Consider the following 23,714-nt stretch of genomic DNA (forward strand, 5'->3'; position numbering starts at 1 on the left):
CTAGTGAATATTTACTCTGCTAAACTGACTTTAACTGCATTCCACAACAGTTCTGTGTTTTTGTTATTTTTTTCATTCAAATTATCTCCAGATTATCTCAATAATATGGTACACTCACTTCCCATGAAAAATGGAAAATATGCTGTGGCAAGGGTCGGTTCCACCTGTTTTCCCTCTGGTATTTTATGCAGGTACTCATATCTCATACACAATACATCAACTCACAGAATGTTTGCTGTAAGTGGATTTATGCTACAGTAAAAAAACTCTACTTTCAGAAACACCACTAAGTTTTTACAAGATGTTTAGAGTCTTCTTTTAACCCTAAATGGGCAGCTCTGGCAATGAGCCTGCACAGGACCAGATGGAGATGCAGAACTTGGAAGAAAGAAATGTGAGCTGGTGTTTGTTATGAACTGGGTGGGGCTGGGCCCTCCTAGGCCACCCTGCTGTATCTGGGAGCTGTGCAGAGCCCTGGAACAGCCACACACAACTGTGCACAGGCTATTTTCAGCTGTTATGCAGTTATGTGAAAGAGGAAAGACTATTTCCACTTTGCATGTATTTATATTTTGCCCCTGACATTTCTAAATTCTGACTTCCCTGAAGCAAGATTTTCTGCAAAGAGAGGCCAAATATAATTTTTTTTCCACTGTTTTTTATGAAAACATATAAGGACATTCTAGTTTGTGCAGCACCTCCAATGAACTGAAAGTGCTATGGAAGACAAAGCCTTGTAAGAAAATCAAGATGAGACACCAAAAAGATATTTGTGATGACACACACTAGAGCAACTTCGTTTTTCCTCGTTTTTCCTTGATTTTTCTGCAAGTTTAACTTGTATCTGCTTTTCAGATGGCTAGCCTAGGAGCAAGGAGTTTTCTGGGCAACATATCCAAAATAAAGAGAAACATACAGACACCAAATCCCAAACATGACTGCATTGCAACTGACAGCTCTCTCTCCACTGACCTCAGAGAACACCATTAGATTTAATTCCAGCGACTTCCAGTTTAAAATGTTTAGTTTAAATGTTTCCATGCAGCCCAGTAGCAGTTCTGTTTCACCCAGACCTCCAGGTCCTGATTAATTGCAGGCATTAAGTGCTGCAGACCACCTCACAGTTTAGTAGGATCATTCCTCCAACTGAGGAAACCACAAAACTTCAGCCAGAAGAAAGGCTGAAAAGTTTCAACAAACTTAAATAATTCACATAACCCAGTAAGTTGTACATGTAATTCAGAGACCATCCTGCTGAAGGAGGTTATAAAGAGAATAGGCTGCTTACTTGATAATGGCAAGGAGTAATACTTGAAACAACTACTAAACAACAAGCAAACCCCAAACTGTTATCCTACTCAAGTTCCACGTCCAACCACACTGGATTCACCAGAGTTAACTTCCTCCACAGTGGCTGGTGTGGGCTGCTTTGGATGGGGTACTTGGTTGCTAGCTGGGGTTAAACCACAACACTTAACTGACATGGGTGGAACTGGAGATGGAAGTGCGAGAGCAGTGCTTGAATTGAAAAAAACCAAAAAAACAAAAAAACCCCATCCACTTCTAAAGAGGAACTTCCAGTTAACACTGCCAGTAATTTCATTTTTTAAACTGAGGAAGCATCAACCTTTATTTTATGTGAACAAGCCACATTCCTGCATACCGCTCAAGAGCACTATTTTTTCACTCTGACTCACTACTCAGGCACACCCTGGAAGAAGCAGGATACAATGAAAAAATGGAGAAAGAAAAAAAATACCCGTATGGCAATGACACAACGCTCAGTGTCGCCAAGTCAGCAGGGCTGGCCACCCAGGCACCATGGAAAACGCTGCCTGGCCTTTGCAGCACAGTCACAAAAAGGAGCAGCATTTCCTGACAGAGCACTAGTTCAGACCTGCTGAGCTGAGTGCAGTCAGAACTCCCAAGTTTCTCTTATCACAATGACATTTCACTATCCTGTGCCAGACACTTTGGACTCTGCACAGTCTTTCCTCAGGGAAGTGTTAAAAAATACTTTACAAGGAGAATAACATTGAGCTGGATTTGGTTTGAGAGGTTTTCCAAGTAAAACTAGTTGCAAAGGGATTTTAAAACTTACACTACAGCTCAAAGACAACATCAAGAAAGATTATTTGTACTGACAAAAAGGACCAAATTTTTCATCCATGACACTCTGTCTGGTGGCAGGAGAACCATGGCCTGTGAAAGCCTTCAAGCTCACACAGAGCTCAAAACTGTCTTGTTTACAGAAAATCCTTTTTTGGGGGGCAGTATTGATGCTGTTACATGAATGTTTTGCCCTTTCCTGCCTACATTCTGTACTTTTCTTAATACAGTCTATCCTTCTGTCCTTATCAGGGTCCTGAAAACTTCCTAATCTAAAAATCTGAGTTGTGCAGCTGGGAGAAACCAGCCTGTGACCACTGCCCAACACAGACTCCTCAGGCTAACCTTCATCTCCTCCTTCACGCTCTGCTGCTGTTTATTACCACCCATTTATGCTCCTTCAGTACTTTCCGTTCTAACTCCGTGTGAAATGCTCCACTAGAAGCCGAATAAATTTTCTGTATGGCACTGCCCTTGCCCTGTAGCTGGGTAAATCTATCCATGGGGAGGGAGGAAAGCAATCCTCGCTCCCCATTCCCGAACAGCAGCTTTGGAGCAGTCATGCAGTGTGAGACCACTAGAGGCCCCAGTAAAACCACCTAACATCACCCCAAGTGACTAACAGCAGGGAAACACGCTGAATTCCCATAAAAGTTGTCATTCTGGAAAGCACAAGGCTAAGGATGACCACGTTAAGAGTGTAAAATGTGGATGCAGATGTCAGCACTGCCTAGTGCTGATTGTGGGAGATAATGACACCAGGCCGAGCTGGCTTGGCCAGGCTCAGTGCATCTTCAAACATCATAAACCTGTCACGAGGAAAGAAATTTCATGCAATAAATTAGCTGGACCTTAGACTCTCTTCACAGTGTTTATTTACAACATATCACATCCTCACCTGCACTGGTTTACAGTGAATCTACTTTTTTGGTGGGACCTAAAAGCAAAGTAGCTTGACTTCCTCAAAACAAATGCAAATTGCCTTACAGCAAAAAATGTGATGTGAAACCTTTTCCAGCTCCAAAATAAGCCACAGATCTGGCTCATCTACAGGGATCAGATTATCACTAACACAAACAATTTGATTAAACAATGTTTTCCCATATGTTGTTTTCACACACAGCACTATGGGGCTGCAGAGATACTCTTGTGGTTTGCCTGCTATCTTCAGCCCATTTAATCCTTTAATGAATTTAAACTGTAGCAAAAGACAAATGGACAGCAAGCGTTCAAAACATGTAGTAGTACTCCTGGGAGGGAACAAAAGATCTCATTGTAAAGCTCCACTAAGTTCATCTGGGGCTCTGGTAGAGTCTCTCTTTTCCTCCTCTTTGAACAGAAGCTGAATAGAAGCAGGAATGAGAATTGGCTCTGCCATTACCCCATTACCAGACTCGTCTCTGTGAATACATTGAGGCTGCATGAGAAGTTATTCACCGACAACAACATGGGCTCTCTCTCATTTACCAGTCAATAGACACGTCCCTCAAAGGTCAACTTCATGGCCATCTGGGAGCACTGGCTGTGGTGAAAAAAGGCTGGATGGTGCAGGGTCAGAACCAGAGATCAGATCGACACTGCAGCCTGAACAGCTGCAAACTTTTTATTCCAGAAAAATAATACCCATGGCTTCTCTCTCTTTCCAAGGCACATGAAGGAGTTCCTGCTGATCTGTGTATCTGGCATAGCCCTGATACAGATCGAATGGCCAGTAGCTCATTTCAAACATTTATTGTAAGAGTAAGATGTTTATGTTATTTATTACCAGTCTGGAAATATGCTTATTTAAAATACATTGCACATTATATTGCTGTGCAGTGTTTGCTTAGCCTTGTGTACCACTTGGGAAAAGAAACCAAACCAAACTTAGACAGCTTTCAAAGCTAAGAGTCAATTTTCCCAACATGTTGCTCATCCTTTGCTTAGAGCAACAGTACCACTGATGTGGCTTCCCACAGCTTCTGCTATCTCCATACAATTACAGATTTTGTTCTACCTGTACTGCAATCCAGAATACAAAAGCATGTATGTTTCTATTGCATGGTCTTGGCACATAAATCCAAAGTTTTTGTAAAAGATTGCTGAAAAAAAACTTTTTAAAATTGCAATTAAGTGCAAAACAAACAAGACAAACGACAAAATTCATTAAATTTATCCCAACTTGTTTTACCACTAAATGAAGACCCACTACCAGTGAGTTTAATGATGAAGCAAACTCTTTCAATCAGGAATTCCCCCTCCACTTGAGGACGGTTCTTGCAAATTTTAAACACACAGGATTTTTTTTAGAAAAAAAATCTCTATTCAAGCTCTGTTTCTGATGACACACCCATGTATATTTTATACATGCAACCTCCTGTTTCACAGACTGCCTTGAGAAAATACATTAAATGCACTTTGAAGTTTTATAAAAAGTATGAGTGCACTATTAAGAACAATTGTGTCACACAATAATATCTGACAGTGTTGCCCTAACAGAAAAGCAGAAAGGGGCAGCAACAAGTGCAGTACCATCCTCCAAGCATTTTGGCAGATTCTCCCTTTGGCAAAGTCTGTAGTAGCAACTATTGCCTCAATTACAGCCAAGAATAAAGAGGTAGATGTTAAAAAGTACTAATACTGGTCAGGCACTGACTCTGCAGAAGACACTGTGGGTAGAGGAGGAGGCTTCCTCAGTACCTCTCTTTTTCCTACCTATGCTATTAACCCCTTTAGTCTAATTATTTTTTCAAGCATGTTATAGGGACACTTAGAAATTCAAATGGAGGGATGTCCCTGAGGTATCCTCAATGTATTTTAATCTCTCTTAATGTCTACATTAAATAGCAGAGTGAAAGATGAGCAGCAGGTACTATAATCAATCACAACACCTCATCCTTCCTCTTCAGTTTTGCTGCTCTTTAACAACACATCAACACTTCCTCCAATTCATTATTCTTTGACTCAAACTGAAAGTCTCAAGAGTAGATTTGATTTGTTTTCACCCAGATTATATGTTCAGTGTCTTGGAAACAGTAGATGTGCTCTCTTTAGCTCCTCTGCCCTCAACAGACCACAAACGTGGAAAGAGAAAAAATATCACTTCTCTTCTAAGAGGTTTCTAACCTTGAGCTAAACTACAGAAACAGTTTCCTTGCACCACTGCAAAATGCCTGGGAAGCCCTGAAGGATAAGAACTTATGAATTCCAGACAGACACATTTCTTTCTGGCCTGGTGTTTGGTGTTCAATTTTTTTATACTTTGCAATAGCTAAAGCATAACAGCTCTATCATATTCAGGGAGGAAACAAGGACATATCCAAAGCCAGTGAGCTAGAACATATTCACTGCTGTTATTTATTTGAAAAAAAAAAAAAAAAAAACAAGCAGAAAATTTCAAAAAAAATTGAAAAAAAAAAAAGAAACAAATATCAAACCAATGGCTCCTCCTAAAAAAAAAAAAAACAAAAAAAAAAACCAAAAAACCCCACCCAAATAAAAAAAAAATGCAAAATCCACAAACCAGTAAGGCTGTGCCTGTGCAAATGCTCAAGTATTGTATTAAAACACACCTAGTTCACAAATAGAACTTTGAATTATCTGCTAAAAATATGCTTCTCAAGTTTCTCATCTGTGTGTTTAAGGCTGACAATTCCAAGCTCTGAAGAGAAAAGCCACATAAACGTGTCTGTGTTTGGAGGAAGAGCTTTGGGGAAGGTTACACGGGAAACCCTTCAGTTCACTGAGATGCATTTTCATGATGAACACACAGGGCAAAGCTTCCTCTTCACACTCAAATACCAAAGCCACATTAAACCAGCTCTAAGACAAAGATGAAACTAAGTCTTCCATGCCTTGCATCCTGTTTTATGTGCATGCCACAGAAGGCTAAGTCATTTACTGTCTTTGCTCATCTAATAGCCAGAGTTCCCTCAGATTAGGGAGATAACATTTGTAACTATCTATAAACTGCTGCTTCCCAACAGCAAGAATTGTAAAGCAGCAATATAAAACACAAACCTTAATTGCTCTGCACCACATTGGTGGAATTTTGGTATATCTGTCATCTTAGCACAATAAAAAAATTACACGTGAACTCAGGGTAGTGAGCTCCAAAGCTTTGTATCAGATAACACAAGTGACCTTTGTTACCCATGTGCAGGTAGGGGAGAAAGATAAGAATGAAGAGGAAGTTAATTGCATTCCAGCTGCTAAAACCTTGTTATCTTGGTATCTTTTAATTGATGTGGTTTTGCTTCCACATCACCTTCCCTGAACTGCTCTTCTAATGGCCTCAGGCTCTTTCCTCCCCACCTTCCAACAAGGGTTAAACCGGGAGTGATTCACAAGGTGGATTCCTCTGCACCTCTCCTGTCTCTAACAGAGATATTCAAAATGTCCCAGAGTTATATAATGCTGCCAGAAACCTGCCTACCTGAAGAACAGGTTTGAATATAGAATGTAAAACATTTATAAGAACTATTACATACCAGAACAAAGTAGTGCATCCTCTCCCATGTCTAGGAGATACTGCTTGCTTTTTTATTCCTCCTGACACTTCGACTGCACAAAACAAACTAACAAGGAAGAGCACTTTGGAACAATTGGCTTTATTGGTGAGAGCTGACAAGGGAGTTTGATCCACACCCCCACAGGGTTCAATCCCTGGCCTGCCGGGCAGCACCTCCACCCTGTGTTTGAGCAGCAGTGAGGAGGAATCCTGCAGACACCACCAGGAAGAGTTTCATCAAGAGGGAGGACTCAGCTAAGACGACACATACAAATGAGAGTGAGGGCACGCCAAGCCAAGTCAGACTGAAGACCACTGTTCACTGCACCCAGCCTGCCCTTGCAAAGCTGAAACACTTTTCAAAGGGCTCGGGAACACATTAGCTTCAATACACTAGCACACACAAAGCCCCAGTTTAGAAAAATGCCTCATCCACGACCTGACTCAAGTGATGAAAATGAAAGTATACCCACAGACTTTTTTCTGTCATGTATTGGGACACACGAGCCTCCAGATGCCAAAAGGCAAGAAGGCAGATGTCCAGACAACCCCTAAGGGCTCAACATCTCTATTAAGACATTTTCTCCTTTTCTTTCCTAGTGATATATCCAGTCTGCATGACCCAGAACCTTTTAAAATCCACTGTTACAGCCCCTTTCCCCTGCCATACAGTGATTTTTACATCTGTGCTGCCTCTAACAGCAACTGCACATTGTGAAGTCTGTGTTCAGATACCACTTTAAATGCAGACCAAGTTTTAGAGCCCAGTCCCTGTTCTGCCTCCCAAAGACACTTACCAAAGCACATTCCTTACAAGTAAGCCAAACAAACAGAAAAGTGTTTAGATAACTAAGGGGTTTCCTTCTTGTTTGAAAACAGAGGCGTGACCAGCAAGTGTGAGCTCCTGCAGTGTCACCCAGGGGGTTCAGATCCAGGCAGCCAAAAAGATGAGCTCTGATCACACAGGACATTGTTGCATGGAAGAGGGAAGACACAGAATCACTCATGCCTCAAGGTCATGGGTTAAAAAACAATACAAAACAACACTGTGAACAAAACCAAAAATTCCTCAACCAACTAGAAAGACTTATCAGGGATAGCTCTAAAATCAGGGATATGTTTCTAGAAACATTTCAAGATTCAAGCCTTCTACAAGAAGCAAAAAGGTAGAGTTTGTAGCTGCCAAAGGAAAAAAAAATAAATAATTTTGCACAGAATTGTACTTCAAACACGGATGTTTCATTATTGACTCCAAGAACATGAAGTTACCTACTTTCACTCATTCAAACACTGCTACTCTGGTGCCAGAAATGCAGCATCAGCAGAGACAACCCAAGCACTGAAGAAACCAAAAGAATTACCTTTTTACTGACAGAGGTCAGTCCAGGGGTAATCCTGCACTGAAAGGAGCAAGTACTACAATAAGAGACAATAATTAAACAGGAAATTCTCTAGTAACATCTGTGAATTTTTTGATCCAACAGCTATCACTGGATATTTCCTAGCCAATTTCCCAAAAACTGATGTTACTTGATATGACTTATCGGAATTTAACCTTCACATTTAAATGAAAGAAAACAAATTGCAGTTATGGTATTTTTAACTCAGAGCATTCATATTGCAGGTTAACCAAAAGAGTCTCATCTGAATTACATCTTTTATCCCTGACATTTGAACAGCCCACACTGGAGACTGGGGAGTGAAAAAAATCGAAGAAGGGGATAGAATATTATTCTTTCTACTCTTTACCCTGATTTAACTAGAATTGCATCATGAAAGATACTTCCAGTTTTTCTAATGACCATCTTATCCTATTTCTACATACACTATATGAAGATCCCCCATTCCCAAATACTATCACAGTAACATTTTAAGCTCTTACACTGTTCTTTCACATACCCTTTCAGTATCACAGGAACACTTAATGTATCTCTCAATTCTTATCCCCTATAATATGCAACCCCTGAAATTTTTAATTAATTTCATTAGTATAAATTTTATTGCAATTCCATCAACAGAGCACAGAGCGTATTTATAGCAGCTATCAGAAAAGCTGGGTGTAAATGGTGGCTCAGTCACCCCAGAAACAGTATCTGCATAGCTACACAACCCAAAATAGACCCAAAACCATCTTCCAACAGAGATGATCTGCAGAAAAAAACCCCTTTCCAGTAAAGCACCAGAGCTTCCTCCTTTATTTCAAACACTAATCAGACACCCAAGACACAGAACAGCTTGGAATAAGAGTTTAAAATGAGTAATAGTTTCCTCTCTTATTAAAGAGAGTTTACGTTGCCATGTAGATACCTTGCCTGTGTTACCACATGAGCCAGTTCCTTCTACTGCAGTACCAGAGCTTTTGCTGCAAAGATCTCTTTTTAAATTTAGAGGTTTATTAAAAAACCCTAAAAGAAACCCAAGTAAAATAAAAGCCTTTTTCCCCTGACTGCAGGAGTCAGGTTTGCTTATCAGCTCAACTGGATCCACACTGCTCACAACAGCCCAAAGACTATGTAACAATAAAGAAACAGGCCTAGCAAATTTTAATATTGCTGCTTCTGGATGGAAAGGTTTTTTTTTCCCCTTGCTCAATCATTTATTCATTAAGAAACAGAGTTTCAGGGAAGACTAAACTATTCATGAATATGGGCTGAATTTACAGAAGGGTTCACTCGAGGACAGTCCCCTGCGACTCACACTGAAACCGAGGCGGGAGATGGAGAGGAACTGTTTCCATTCTGACAAAAACCTTCAGATGCCGAGCACGGGCAACAAAAGCCCAGGCAGCAAAGGGCCCCAAGCAGGCACAACATGGTGACCAAGGTTCCCCAGAGCCCCACGGTCACAGCACTGAGCTGGCACACTGCAGATCCACGCTGCGATCGCCTCGCTGCCTGGGAAGGGCAAGTGGGAGCGGGGCAGCAGCTCCAGGAGCCCCAGCCCAGAGCTGCCCTCACCCTGTGCCCAGCTGTCCTCAATTGCTGCCAAGCTTGGAACACATTCCTGCTGGGACAGGCCCGAGGTCAGGCCCTAATGAAGAAAAAAAGCTTCAACAAAACACACAAAGGGATGTGCCACTGGGAAAAACATGGGCTGCCCCTTTTCTCCCGCTGTCTTTCCATGAACTCCTTCCCCTGGGGCTCTTGGGTTTAAACACAAACCACATGGGCAAAAAAGAAGCCCAAGGTAAACCACTCTAACATGAGGTCACACCAAACAGTCAAATTACCCTAAACTACCTAAATTGTGGGTTTGTGTTCTGTAAGACTTCCCCTTCCCAGCCTCCACCCCCATCCCCATTATCTAGTGGAATTACCACAATTTTTCCCTTTGAAAATTTTTTTGGGGGAGAGAAAGTTATTTCCCCATGTCTATGCCACCAAATGCAAAAATTAAGATGTAGATTTTTTGTTTTCTTTTCGTGTTGTGCTAAAAAAGAAAATCTGGCCACAGCCAGAACTGTGTTCACTTCAGTGAGGGTGAGTCTGGGACAAATCACATTTTATTAGCACCTAGAAGCCAACAGCTCTGGGAGCAGAAAATCCTGTAAAAACAATAAATAAACATTCAAAAGAAGTGAAGGGGAAAGGCATTTGTTTGCACACCAGGGTGGGGCAGCAGCAGAGTACTAAAGACATAAATTATTCTTTTTCCTTTCTGTTTAGCTTTCTGCATAATCCCTCTAAATAGCAGTAATTTGGGGAACAGCATCAAATTCCTCTCTCAGAGGCCACTCTGTACATACCTCTTATTCAAATGCAGTTAGAGCACAATGGGAAGAATGATATTCATTACTTTCTGCTGCTCAGGGTGAGACTAAATCTACTCAACACGCCTGTATGGAGACACCTAAAATACATCTACCAAAATTAAAAGCCTGGGGAAGGAGGGATCTGAAACACTTAATCCCAGCTTTGTTGATAGGAAAAAATAGAAGGAAGTTAGACCCGAAAGTCATTTAATTATAAGCAGGACAACAGTATGAAGTGGCAGCAGTGAAGCCATAATGCAACGCTCTGACTCACATCATGTATGCACAGCAAGGCAAGATTCTCCTGCCTGGAGTATTTTGGGAATCTGTGTTCACATATATGCTGTAATTGCAGCATTGCAGCCTTCTGAATTAGGCCCAAATAGCTCCTTTTACTATGGCACCTTTACTGAAGAAAAAATACTGTACTGCAGGCACAGTTTCTTACCTATAAAGTGGCCACTCATACACAAAACTGCTCTTTGAGTACCCACACAGCTTTCATGAGGCATTATTCCCAATTAAGTCCCAGCAGGGCTGCCCCTTAGTGATTTCCCAAGGGACTGGATGCTTCCAGCTCTATGGCTTTGGACACGATTTGCTATCAGCTGGAAGTGCTGCCCCATTTCCCCAGCTTGCATCTTCATGATCCATTAGCAAATTTAGCTCCACCCCACCTGATGATGATAAATAAATAAAAGGTAAAAAATATAAAAGAGAGGCTAGCTGCTGATCAAACTGAGTTTTGCATTTCCCTCGTAGAGCAGCTTCTGTGAACTGCTTTTCCCACCTGCTGCTCTGACACCTGGCCAAGCTGGCAGGACCCTCCTCCCAGTCCTGAGTGGGAGCAGCAGCAGCCACTTGGCACAGGAGGTCAGGCAGAGGAAAGCCTCCACCCTGCAGCACAGCTTTTTCAATCACCACTCAGCCTCAAGACTTCTAAAAACAAGATCAAGACAATGAAAGATCTCTGTGATATGACGGCAGCCAAATTTGCCTTTTTTTTTTTTTTTTTTTTTACTTTTTTTTATGTGCACACAAATGAATCAAAAGTTCCTGTCCGATAATGTCTTCCAGCACACAACTCCCAGCCAGTGGCACATGCCAGGCTGGGGTGGAGAGCTCCAGGCATTCATGGCTCTAACTGGAAGAACACCCAGTGCCTGGCAGTATCAAGAGTTTTATTTCCTAATTTCCACTCTCAAAACAGTTGGTGCAGAAAGAAGCATGTGCTTTAAAATATTTTATATCTATATATTTGTTATTTATGTATGAAAAAAGAGATTTTTATGGTTTAATAAAAAGAAAAAACAGTATTTGAGATACCTTTTCTGTTATTGATTCTGGACTAAAGTTCTGACAAGCAGCAAACCTCTTTTTTTTTCAGGACCTCTTGCTTCTCCTTATGCCAGAGAGTTGCTTTAACACAATAGGGGAAGGAAAAATTAACTTTTAGCATTTTCCCACAGTTCTAACCCCCACCAGCAAGAGCAAGGCTTTAAACATACAAATAGCCTGGCAAGTGCATAGTATAAACCACACACCATCTCAGGGCCACTGTCTTAAAGAAAACTATTAAGATTCAAAATGGGGTGTGGAGAAAGTGATAAGGGTTGCACTCAACATATTTCTGTATCTGCTTTTGAAGAACACCGAGTACCTCACACAAAAATGTTGTACCAGGTGCTCTCCACCCGCCCCCGTTTTATTTTCCTTGGGCAGCTCTCCCAGCCACATTGGTATTTGGCTTCTCCTGAAACCATGACAGCTTTTAATCGAGAACAGTGGCTAAGAGAACACATGCTGTGGGGTTTGGAGGGGAGAGGTGGCCCCCCAAAAGCCAATACACAGAATTTCAGGATGTTAAGGCAGGAAGATGCAGAGGGGTTCACCCCAGCACAAGAGGGACGTGGCTGCCCCAGCCTCCACCTTGCTTGAGGTTTCCAGAGCAATTGCACCAGCAGGAGCTGCAGTGTTCCCTTATGCAATTGGACATTTCACACCCAGAAGGTCCCACATTGCCAAATACAAAAGAATGCAAATTTCCAGGCAGTGCACCCTGGTTCTGTGGAGCACATTTTCATTATGGTTATAGGAAGTTGCCGAGAAGTAAGATCTCAGGAAGCTGAGAAGAGGAACCAGATCTTTGAGGGACTAACAAGAACCAGAAGAGTTGCAATAGGACTGCTAAAACAGAAAAAGTGGATCCCTTACAGGCAGGATTAAACCCTGCACTTCAGTTATAAAGCCAATCCTGCATTCAGGGGAGGTAGAGAGCTAACATGGAATCTCTCTCCACAGCTGAATTGGAAGTTCCTTTTTCTGCCAGAGCTGGAGGTACCTACCTTTCCCAGGCACTTTTCTCTCTTAATGCACACTTAAGTGAGGGGTGAAGGCAGCCTCCATGCCCCCCATGAAAGCAGCTCACGTTTGGCTCGAGTGAATAACAGGAAAAGAGAAGAGGGCTCCCCGAGAAGGCGAGGCTTCACTCACTCTGCTGAAGCTGGAAACTCCAACCTCAGCCTGGCTGTTCTGTGTCTGCCAAAAAGCTTTGAAGTGAATTCTTTGAAGTTGGCCAGAAGCGGCTCTGAACTGAGGAGAGCGACGAGGAGGGTGGATGGGGGCCGGCCAGGGGCTTTGATTCCCACACAGTGGAGTCCAAGTCAAGCCTGGATTCAGCAGATAAAAAGGGATTTTTTTAAATAAAAAAAAGTCAGCATTCATTTTACAGGTAAAAGGAGATGTAAATCCTAACTCATGTTCACAAGATGACCCATGGGCCAGACTGCAAGTCTCAACAAGTGCTACAAGATAAGGAAGCGTGCTCTTATTTCAGCCTTGCACTGCTGCAAACATCACCCCTTAAAAAACACCTCTGTGATAGCACTGGATGAGGTACCAAAGCCCTTCACTGTGCGTATTCCTGCAGAAATGACTGACAATTCCCTTAAAGCTCTCTGCAGCATTTCTGCTACAGGGACAAAAGGAGCTCTTAAAGCAAGTTTGAGTTTCTCAGGGGCAAGAGAGAGTGGGAACCATGTAAAACTGGCATTTTCTGGAATCCTTCTGCAAAGGGCATCTATGATCCCTATTTTCAGTACTTAACATAGTATCACACAGACTGTAATTCTAAGGGTTAGATCTTTGGAGAGTTGCAGTAAGAAGTCTGGCTTAAAGTAACAGCTTGCCTTAAAGCAATCCTGATCCACTGGGACCTGGCAATACATTATTCCTCTGAGCAAGGAGCATGATAACAAAATAAAAAAAAAAACAGTTGAAAGTATTACACACTAGAAACATTTCATTCCCCTTACAATGCCTGAGGACCAAAGGAACAGAGGCAGTAACTGCAGTGCTGAACACAGGCAGGCAGTTTTTCAGCAAACTGATGAATGGGAATTTGTGAAGTTTCTGTAGCACACAGTAAGGAATGAGGCAGAGCAGGCAGCCAGTATTTGGCCCACAGAACTATGAAAATGTTAGACATGATTTGATCATGCAAAAAAAGTGCAAAAGTTCAAATGGAAGCAGTTGCATATAGAAGACTGCACCAAGAATGAAGTGCCTGAAATTCTGGGACCCTGGCTTTAGTCATACTCAAGTATTGCTTCTGTTTTTCCTTTCCCAAAAGCCATATAGTCTTCAATACAATTACCTTCCCTTATAATTTAGAACTTATTGTAGAAGTGTTTTCCATTCACTCCCTGACCAGCTGCATGTAACAACCAAAAGGAGAGATGAAGATTTTTGTTTCCCAAGTTCTCTTGCTGCATTTTATACCCATTTCTCACAGACCTTTTTACAAGCCAGTATTTTAAATTATCTTGGTAAGGAAAAGGAACTTGTCAACGCTATTTCCTTTATATTTGCTCTGCTAATTTAGTGGCTTTTTGCAACAGACTAAATCAAATTACTTTCAATTTTGAAATCTAAAAATGCTTTGCAGATTGCATTTAACATATGAAGATTCAGAGTACATGTATTATTTGAAACACAACACAGCCATGTCTCATAGTGAAAGGAAAACATTTCCCTATAATAAAAAAGATGCAGGATTTATTGTACAGCCCTGAGTATAAAGGTTTTTAAGGCTGCTAAAAATGGTGCAAAAGTTTCTACATTATTGTATCTCAGCAACTTGTACATCAAATTTGCAGAGCTCACAGACAAGTTGCCATTGTTACTCTATTCACTCTCACTGGGTTGTGGTTTTCTGTTTTGCTTTGCTTTTAATTAATTACTTCAGATCTGCAATTTGAAATCACTTAACAGTTCCACTGGGCTGCTTTTAGGAACACTTCTCATCTCCTTGCCTACAAAAGCATAACTTGTTAGAAATTACATGAAGAAATATTACAGTTCTAGTGCAGGAAGGAGAGGTTACTTGAAATAAGCACAGCAGCAAATGTGTTAAGCAGAAATATATTTAACTGGCCTGCTGGCCACGGTCACTTACTGAACAGCCTTATGCAAAGTAGCTTCAGTTAACATGATGTTAAAAAACACCCAGTACTATTTTAAAAACTTTCAGTTTCAACAGTGTTTAACCAGATAAAGTATAGTTCTTAGTACTAAGACGGTTTCCAGACATAAGAATTCTTTCTCCTTTCACCGCAACACACAAATGAAAAAATTTTTGAACTAGATCCTGAGCTGAGCCCTCTCAAGTTGTGTATTTAGCATGTCATCAACACAGTGAGCCAATAAATTGCTGCCCCTTCCTTCCATGCTTTGTTTTTAAAGGCCTCATTGTATTTTATTTCAGTTTATTTAAGCAAGATTTCTATCGCTGCTGGTACAGAAACAGGCAAAACTTGTTATCTTTGCAAATATGGAAAAAGCCTCTGAAAAATACATCTATATATATTAATTGCTCTGACCTTACAACTTAACAACTTAAAACTTGTTTGTTCACTCTAATCAGAAACCACAAATCAATATTCCTTCATACCTTGACAAGTTATGGAAATGAACAACATCAGGAGCAGCACTTTTAAGGTTTTCCTTTTTTTTCCCCTGACAAGCTCCAAAATCAGCCAGAAAGCCAGGCAATAGACCAGCTGTCAAACTATTACTGAGCTTGCAGCACCTTCCTGAACATACAGCCTTTAGGAAGACTTCCACAGTGAGGAAGAAAACTTCACACTAATGAAAAAGCTGAAGGCTAATTACTTCACATTGTGGGGATTTCCTGTGACCCCACAGACACTGAGGAACAGATCTGAGAGCAGATTCTAAATATTTTCTCAGATCAGCTGCTCAGGTTCTGATGCACACACAGGTGTCAGCAAGAACTGTCCTGACAGACCTTCTCCTATTGCCTGCTTTCTGAAAAAGCCCAGACATTCAAAATATAGACATGTGACTCGTTTTCCCAACCAACTGCTTACAAGGATTATTGATTTCATGGGTGATTAGACACATTCCTGCTTTTTTCATTGTCTCTGCTGCAGAGCGGGGATGGGAGCTCAGCACTTTCAAAATAATTATGAATTTCAGACCAGCAATGACAGAGGAGAGAGGGAAAAAAGAAAAAAAAAAAAAAAAAAAAAAAAGGAGGGTGGGTGACAGAGATGACATGGAACAGAGCACCAGTAGTTTCAGCACAAGAATTCCCAAAATACACCGAGGAATGCTGAGCCCTCTCTTTCTTCCTGAAGCACCATAAGGCAACAGCAAACAAGAGGAAGAGTTAGATAAGGAAAGAGCTGGAGCAGAGCTGGGAACTGTGTTTGCTGTTCGCTTCCCTGGTTGTGGGTAAACATCCAAACATTTGTATGACTAACTGATCTTCATCATTAAATTTCTGTGTAAACTCGCCTATATCAGAACATTTAATCTTCATATACTTAGAAGGGAGGGTTTTGCTGCTTTTTAAAAATTCTCTTATTTCAGAAGCCTAAAAACATGGGGCACACACTATTTTATTCTCTGATTACTTTTTTCATGGGGAAACTCCAATGAAATACAGTCAACAACACCTCAAAAAGCTGAAAACAGGTAACCTACATACCTATATGTAATCCATACAACAGACACCATATGTAATCCATACAACTCCATAAAAAAGGCCTGATTATGAAGAACTGTACACAGCCCTTCTCTGCAGCAGCTCAGTCCTAATGCTTTGGCTGAGCACTTAGAGCAGGAAGAGGTGCCAAGTGACAATGGGAGAAAAGAACTTTTGTTCAGCTTTGTTCTTCCCACCCCAACCCGCGATTATTATTTTGATCCCCTCTAAAAGAACCAAGTTTGCATTCTGAGCCCTGCTCTGTGTGAATGAAGCAAACCCCTCACTCTTTAGGAGACTACAGACAAGGGGGAAGCTTTCCTCCCATTCCTGGTTGCACAGAACACTCCTACAATCACTGTCATCAAACAGCCAGGTCCCAATTCCTGCCCATGGACACCTTGCAAATCTCTGCTCTGCTCCTTTGCTGCTCTTCTTCAGGTGCAGGATGCAGGCAAGCTGACAAGTTCCACGGTGGAAATTTCAAACATCACTGAGCCATGCTGCCAGCCCAGTCCCTGCCAGGCAAAGCAGGTAATAAATTACCAGGGCAAATTTTGTCAAAGGATCTTCTGAATCCTTAGGAGAGTCCCATCTGCCTGACTCCTCCAACCAATGCAGCCCAAACACGAGTCCCAGCTCAGGAGCCACTTGCAGCAACCTGAGAAAGGAAACTGCAACACAAAGAGCCCCAGGTTCATCTCACCTAACACCTCTCTTTAAACATGTTCCACAAAAGCAAGATCCAAAATCCATGGTGGGTTTTCCCTATCACTTTTGTTCAAAGAGTTATTAAGTGTCATGTTCCAAATGGAGGCAAAAAGAAAAAGTCAAAGGCACAAAAATCAGATTGAATAAAGTTTGCAGTATTTCTGTGTATTTTCACGTCGCTATTTTCAGTGAGACCTTGTTTCATAGGTACAGATAAACACAAAATAAAGGTGGAGTACACACATACAGACATAACATTTACAAGTGAAAACATCTGACAACAGTAGCTTGAAACTGCCAGAGCTGTAGAAAGGACTTCAGCCTGCTTTGGAGCTTTTCCTGGTAAAAACTAATAGGCTTTAGACTCAATCTTCTAACCAGTAGTAATTCCTTACCAGCATGACTACACGAAAAGTCTAAAAATCACCTTTCTTGTTAAAAAGTGTAATAACCATCTTAGACAATATGAATATTAAGCCTCAAATGAAACAAAATGCGTTTGGGGAAACAGATAAGAGCCTTTGGCTAAAATAAACAACTAAGAAACAAAAATTATTTCCCTAATGTAAACTGGAGGAGGAAGAAAAAATATTTGCCAGTAGATTCCCATGTTCTGACCTCTGCATGAACTCTAAGTAACCAGTCTGCAATTTCTAACAGCAACAAGAAAGGAAAGTGCATAGGAAGATACTGAAGGATCCCAGTCCTCCCAACTTTTGCTAAGCAGACAGGACGCAAGTCAACTGAAGATAAAAACCCAAAAAACCAAAAACCCAGACCTTACACTGCACAAAGCTGCAGCTCTTTGTAGCAAATCACCAAAATACTTCACTGCAAGTCACAGATCTGTACATGCCTTGGGGACCAAGGCCTGACTCCAACTGCAAGTTTCTTCCCAAAATCTATGTATGCCTTGGGGTTTAGCTACATTATCAGTTCAAGGTAAAACCAGCTTGATTTAGAAATGCCATATACTGGACAATCTATCACAACCCAATGTTAATGATTGCCCAGCTTAATTAGTGTTAGCATACTCACCCATTGCTACTCCAAAAGGTAATGTGTTGATAGAAAAATATTCAAACTATTTTAGGGTACCTTAACATCAGGATTTTCTAGGCTGAAATTAAAAAACAAAGCCCAACTGCACCCTCTGAAAGTGTCAGAAAAGTTACAGGAGATCTTCAGCAAAGTAGGCGCTTTGCCTTCACATAGTGTTAACAAGCAGTAACTACTCAAATTAGCATGGATAAACTGGTCTTAAAAGTGGCAGAACTATAAGAATAAGGTAATATTACAGTGTCTATAATACACTGCATGTTTTTGTTAAAAAAGGGTTATTCCTATGTAATTAGGAAATTACTTACAACAATCCACTCATTGTCACTAACCTTAGGTTCAGCAAGGCACAGACATACACTAATACTTTTTTCTCATATCCCATGGTTTGTAGCAGACAGGTCCCTAGAAAAAGCTGGTAAAGTTTAGTTTGTTTTGGCTGATAGGAAATAATGTGCTTTTGCTACACAGGTGTGCAACGTTTTCAGCACATTAATTCCAGTTTTCTTGAAAAAAAACTAATGCAGAAATTATTTTAAAAAGGAAAACTGATTTTTATGCTTGGAGGAGCTTCTTGTCTTTGCAGCTGTAGGAGAAACTGAATGCTGAAACAACCCCATCGACCATCAGCACATTGCTATTGCCACCATGCTGGACTTTGATTTACTCTATTAAAATGGTTTTCAGAGTATTTAGCTCTGAAATTGGCATTTGATTTGAGGCTTACAGAGATGGATGATGAGACTGTCTAAGAAACTAAAATAGAGTTACTCTAACTGCTGCTGCCGACTCTGGTCGACCCTACCCAGCTGTGGCCATTCCTGCTCTCCACACACTGCCCTCACCAAGGCACAGTCACCCACCTGACTGCACAGTGAATTTGTTTAAGCAGCTCATTTGGCAGAGAACTCCTCTTCCAGAATAATGGGAATAGCTTTCTGCTAGTTTAGCTATCTCACCCAGCCCAACGCGAGGTCAGACACGGGCCAGCACAGTGAAAGGGAGCAGCTCACGTCACTGGGGGACACAGGGAAGAAGATGGCCATGAGATTGGCTCAGCTGTTTCGTAAGGCCTCACCCTCTTTCAAACATAAAGGAAAAGATCTAACACTCACCCATCTCAATGGCATTTGAGGCAGGAAAAAATTCACCTTCCGCCAGTGACAGTCATTTCACAGAGATGGCATATTTCAATTATGTAAAACAAGTAAACAGAATCATTTGCTTATCATTCTTCCTGGTGAAAGCTCTACTGGCAGCCTACAAAATGATGGCATGTTCTTTTCTGACCGGGAATCTCAAAAGCATCTTTTCTACAATCCACTCATTCCCTGCCTGCTTGCCTCACTTTCCTGTCTTTTGCCTATGTGAACCAGTTGAAAGACACGAGACAGGCAAGTGACTCCTTTAGAAAAAGCACACAAATTCATGTCCCTCTGCCTTAGCACTGTACATGGCTGGACATGAGAACATCCTTTTAGAAAGGCTGTTTTCAAAGGCACTCTCTATTCCAGGCACGCTGCTTTATCACTGCCACGACTGAGATGCACAAGGCACTTGCAGAGGGATTATTCTGACACAGCAGGAACAAATCATCTTTCAGCCAGCACCAACAATGAAATGAATGAACCAGTTGGGAACTCTGATGCAATTCATTAGACAACCTGCACTACTCCTTAGCAGAGGTTAGGACAGTATTTATTCACAACAGAAAAGGTACCATGTGTTCTTCAAGTAATTACTATAAACACTGCACAAATTAACTGCCATCAAATACTTGTTTTTAAATAAAATGTTCTCCTTCCTCTGTGCAATAGTATTAGTGGAGAACACAAATATAGCAGCTTGAAATAGCAGAACTTGAAGAAAGTAGGAGGAAATTCAGCACCCTTTATTTTGCCTGGTTGTGCAAATTACATATATTTGCACTTCAGTAACACTCAGAAACAGAAACCAGGGCACCACTCTATTGAGAACTCTGCTCTCATCTGGCAAAACCAGCTCCTGCCCACTGCCCTTCCAACCCAGCCACAGCAATACAGGAGAGTCTTTAAGGCAGTTGGAACTGGATTTATCCCTTTCCCCAGTGCAAAACATTAATTCTATTTGCTACAACATGTGTTTTGAAAGACAAATCTACAGCATTCACCTGATGTAAATACTTCTTGGTCCAGAAAAGGTTCTATGCCAGATAATCACCTTTTGTGCTGCATGTGGAGGGTACAAACTGTAGGAAGGACAAAGTGAGGTAATCTACCCCTCCCTGTTTCAGAAGTTATTTCCAAACTTCTGCTTCTTCGACAAGGAGACTCAAAGTTACTAAAATCCAGTAGACCAAAGTTAAAAATAAAAAAGCTCCAACCTTGCAAAAGGAGAAAATTTAGGTCATATGCAGAAATACAAAGCCAGTAGCACACACATACACAAAAAAAAAAAAAAACCCAAACAAAAAACATTTCCTTTGGCATAGAAAGGGAGCAGGCAAGTGAGATGTCAGAAGAGTTAAGTGGTAAGTGGTCACAGGGTGCAGCTCCACTTCCCATCATCAACAACCAAAAGGCACAAGGGTTCACTTCAACAGATAGCCAGACCTTCCATCTTCCTTTAAAAGGGGAGGAATTTTCCCCTCAGGCAGGGGGTGATGCTGAAAATAAGATACAAACTCCTAGAGGAAGAACAGAGTAAGCAGCTAAAGCCCTTCTGAGATGTACAAGGGAGTCAGAAAAAGAGGGTGGGAGAAATAACACCCCAGGAGCTCTTCACAGCTTTGAGTGCCATCTTATGAAATGCTAATTGAACTCTACACAGCCAGTCATAAATGTGCAATATGCTTGCCTTACTGAGATAATGAGAATATTTTTCTTATCATTTCAATACAGTGAGTTGAAAAAATATAAAGAAGTCACACAAGAAGAGAAACTGCATAAAAGCCAGGATGCTCAAAACAATTGCAAGAACCACTATTAAGGTGTGCTTTCTGCATATAATAAAACCTATTATGTCTAATCACAGAATATATTCAAGCAACACAAAATCCCACATATTCTTTGAAAGACTAGACAGATAGCTCAGTGCAAAACAATGCACTACCTGTGCACTGAGCTTTTCTGATGAGGAGCAGGAGAAAAGCAGAATTTCTGTGGCTGTACATGCCAAACAAATTGTGCTACTGCAGCCTGTCTTCCAACATTCCCTTAAATTATCCCTGTGGATAATGGCAAAACACAAGTTAGCTCGATTCACTGAGCTCAGCATTACCAGAATTTTAACTAAAACCTGCACTGTTAATTAGATTTTTTTCCCCTGGTTTTAATCAGTTGAAGATATTTATTAGGGATAAGAATAGTTCCTGAAATCCACAAAGGCTCCTGGGTTTTCTGACATATCTTACTGTTTCCTACAGTACCTTTTCCTTCCCTGTTTTGTGTCTGCCACGTGCAACATGACCAAAAACACAGAGCAAACAAAACACTGACTTGGTGAAAGCGTTGCCAAAAGCTCCAGGAGGAAAGGGTGCACATTTTGGGATTGGTTTTGTTTTTTAAAAAACTTTCAGTAATCATCATTTTCAGAGTCACAGCAGTGGAAAAGTGTCATCAAAAAACAAAAGCAGAAGAGCTGCTGCTTTACAACCAACTTGACTAAATCTGCTGGAGTAGGTGCTAGAGGAATTTGGGGTAATTTACTGCTTAAACCTTCCCCAAAAGAATGCCCAACAGACCACACTAAGCGGCCATTTTTAACCTGAGAAGATGCAATTTTTCTGAGATGAATCCAATCCTTCCACAAAAACATAAAGGGTTACAACAGCCACAAGTATCTTCATTTCTTCTTCATATACACTCTTGTATTAAACTAACCCCTCAAGACAAGTGTGGAAAACTGAAGTAGAAAGTGAAATGGAGAAGAACAGAGTATATATTCATATATACAAAAGGAAGTAAAGTTTACCAAACACTAATAAGCAACACTGAAATGCAGAAATCTACAGCACATATCCCGAGGTGAATGACACAGTAAAAGTGGAGCATGCCTTATTCTGCAATTTGGGTTTTATTGCATAAAGATTTGTCAGGAAATGTGGCTCACACAATGTGTATGCATTGCAATCCCTGGTTATTATAATGCCTATTACAGAGTACTGCATGACAGGTGATACTTTCAAGGATTAGCAGGAGGCAGTTGGGTATTTGGGGGAAAATGCTCCAGGTTGCAAAGAACTGTTTTTGTTTAATGAGTAATAGGCCTTCCTCTTCCCCTCCAAAACTGAAAAGTCAAGGAAGGAAAGCAAACACTGAGTGAGGTTACTGTGTTACAACACAATTCCCCTGTGCTGCTGTTAGCTACTCATTAACTTCCACACATATTAACCAGATAACAAAAGAGAGACAAACTCAGTTGTTTCTCCCTCCACACCAAGAAAAAAATGAAGCAAATGATCAGTTTAGAACCACCAAAATCGCTCAAGAGATACATCATACCATGATAACAGCAGTATGGCTCCACACTCAACGATGGATCCCTACTATTGCCATGGGGCAACAGAGACACCAAACACACTTCTGGAGCCAAAGTTTGGTCTAGAAATTCCCATACTGTAACATAGCCAGATCCAGCACACCAAGAGATGCCCAGAAAAAAATACACATCACAAAATACCAGTTAGTTGTCATTTCAATCACCTGACCTAAGAAAACATTCTTGTCAAGGCAAGGCCTCAAAAGTAGGCTTAAGGGTGACTGACAACAGACAGACTTGGACATCAGCCCGATTTTGGCTTCAGCAGTTTTTGGGATTTTCTATTTTGCCTTAGCCAGTGTGTGAGGCTCTAGAGACAGCTCAGGGGAGGCTCAGTGAGCAGTCACACAGGTAAGAAGCCAGCTAAGGACAAGAGCAATGCTGCAATGAGCTCCTGACATCAGGGAACAAAGGAGCTGATGATGCACCTCCTCCTCCATAAGGACACCAGGGTGGTACAGGTCAGCCCTCACCTGAGAAACTGAGAAAGCACCACCATCATCCAGCAACACCAGCCTTCCCACAACTGCAACCCAGCAAACCCACAGCAGGTGCTGGAGGATTCCTCCCCATAAAAGGGCTTTTTAAAAATTAGCAATGAAAGATGAACAAAGCCAAGACCATGAAGCACAAACCCCCCTGTTGTGACCCCTAAAACGATGCACAGTCTACAAAAGACAAACTAAAATGGACAGAGCAATGGACCTTTCACTCCCCTTAATTCAATTCTCTCCTTTAAGTCAGTGCACTATTATTGCCCTCGTAATGAGACTGTAACACTGAAGTTTTTCAGCTTGATGGTAAAATCACGTAGTGTCCATCCATCTCCAATAATAGCAATATTGAGACAATGAACTCTATTGAGGCATCTAATAAGGCAGATAGTCATTTGCATAGTACATTTTCTGTGACTCTCTGTAATACAACATCTCAAAGACTCAATTCAGACTATTCTCCTTTCCCACAGACATTTTAAAAAAGGATTCTTTTACTAGAAAAAGAAACAATGACCCCTCCCATAATAGGAGAAAGCAAAAGATAGAATTTTCCTGCCTACGATGAGTGCA

General features: G+C 41.2%; 1 protein-coding gene across 1 annotated transcript in view; it reads right to left on the reverse strand.

Annotated features, from left to right (window-relative positions):
* Window positions 1–23,714, reverse strand: part of PTPRJ (protein tyrosine phosphatase receptor type J) — a 72,737-nt gene that overhangs the window by 31,268 nt on the left and 17,755 nt on the right. The window lies entirely within an intron of this gene.

Source organism: Melospiza georgiana, chromosome 6, assembly GCF_028018845.1.
Source record: "Melospiza georgiana isolate bMelGeo1 chromosome 6, bMelGeo1.pri, whole genome shotgun sequence".
Taxonomy (NCBI): Eukaryota; Metazoa; Chordata; class Aves; order Passeriformes; family Passerellidae; genus Melospiza; species Melospiza georgiana.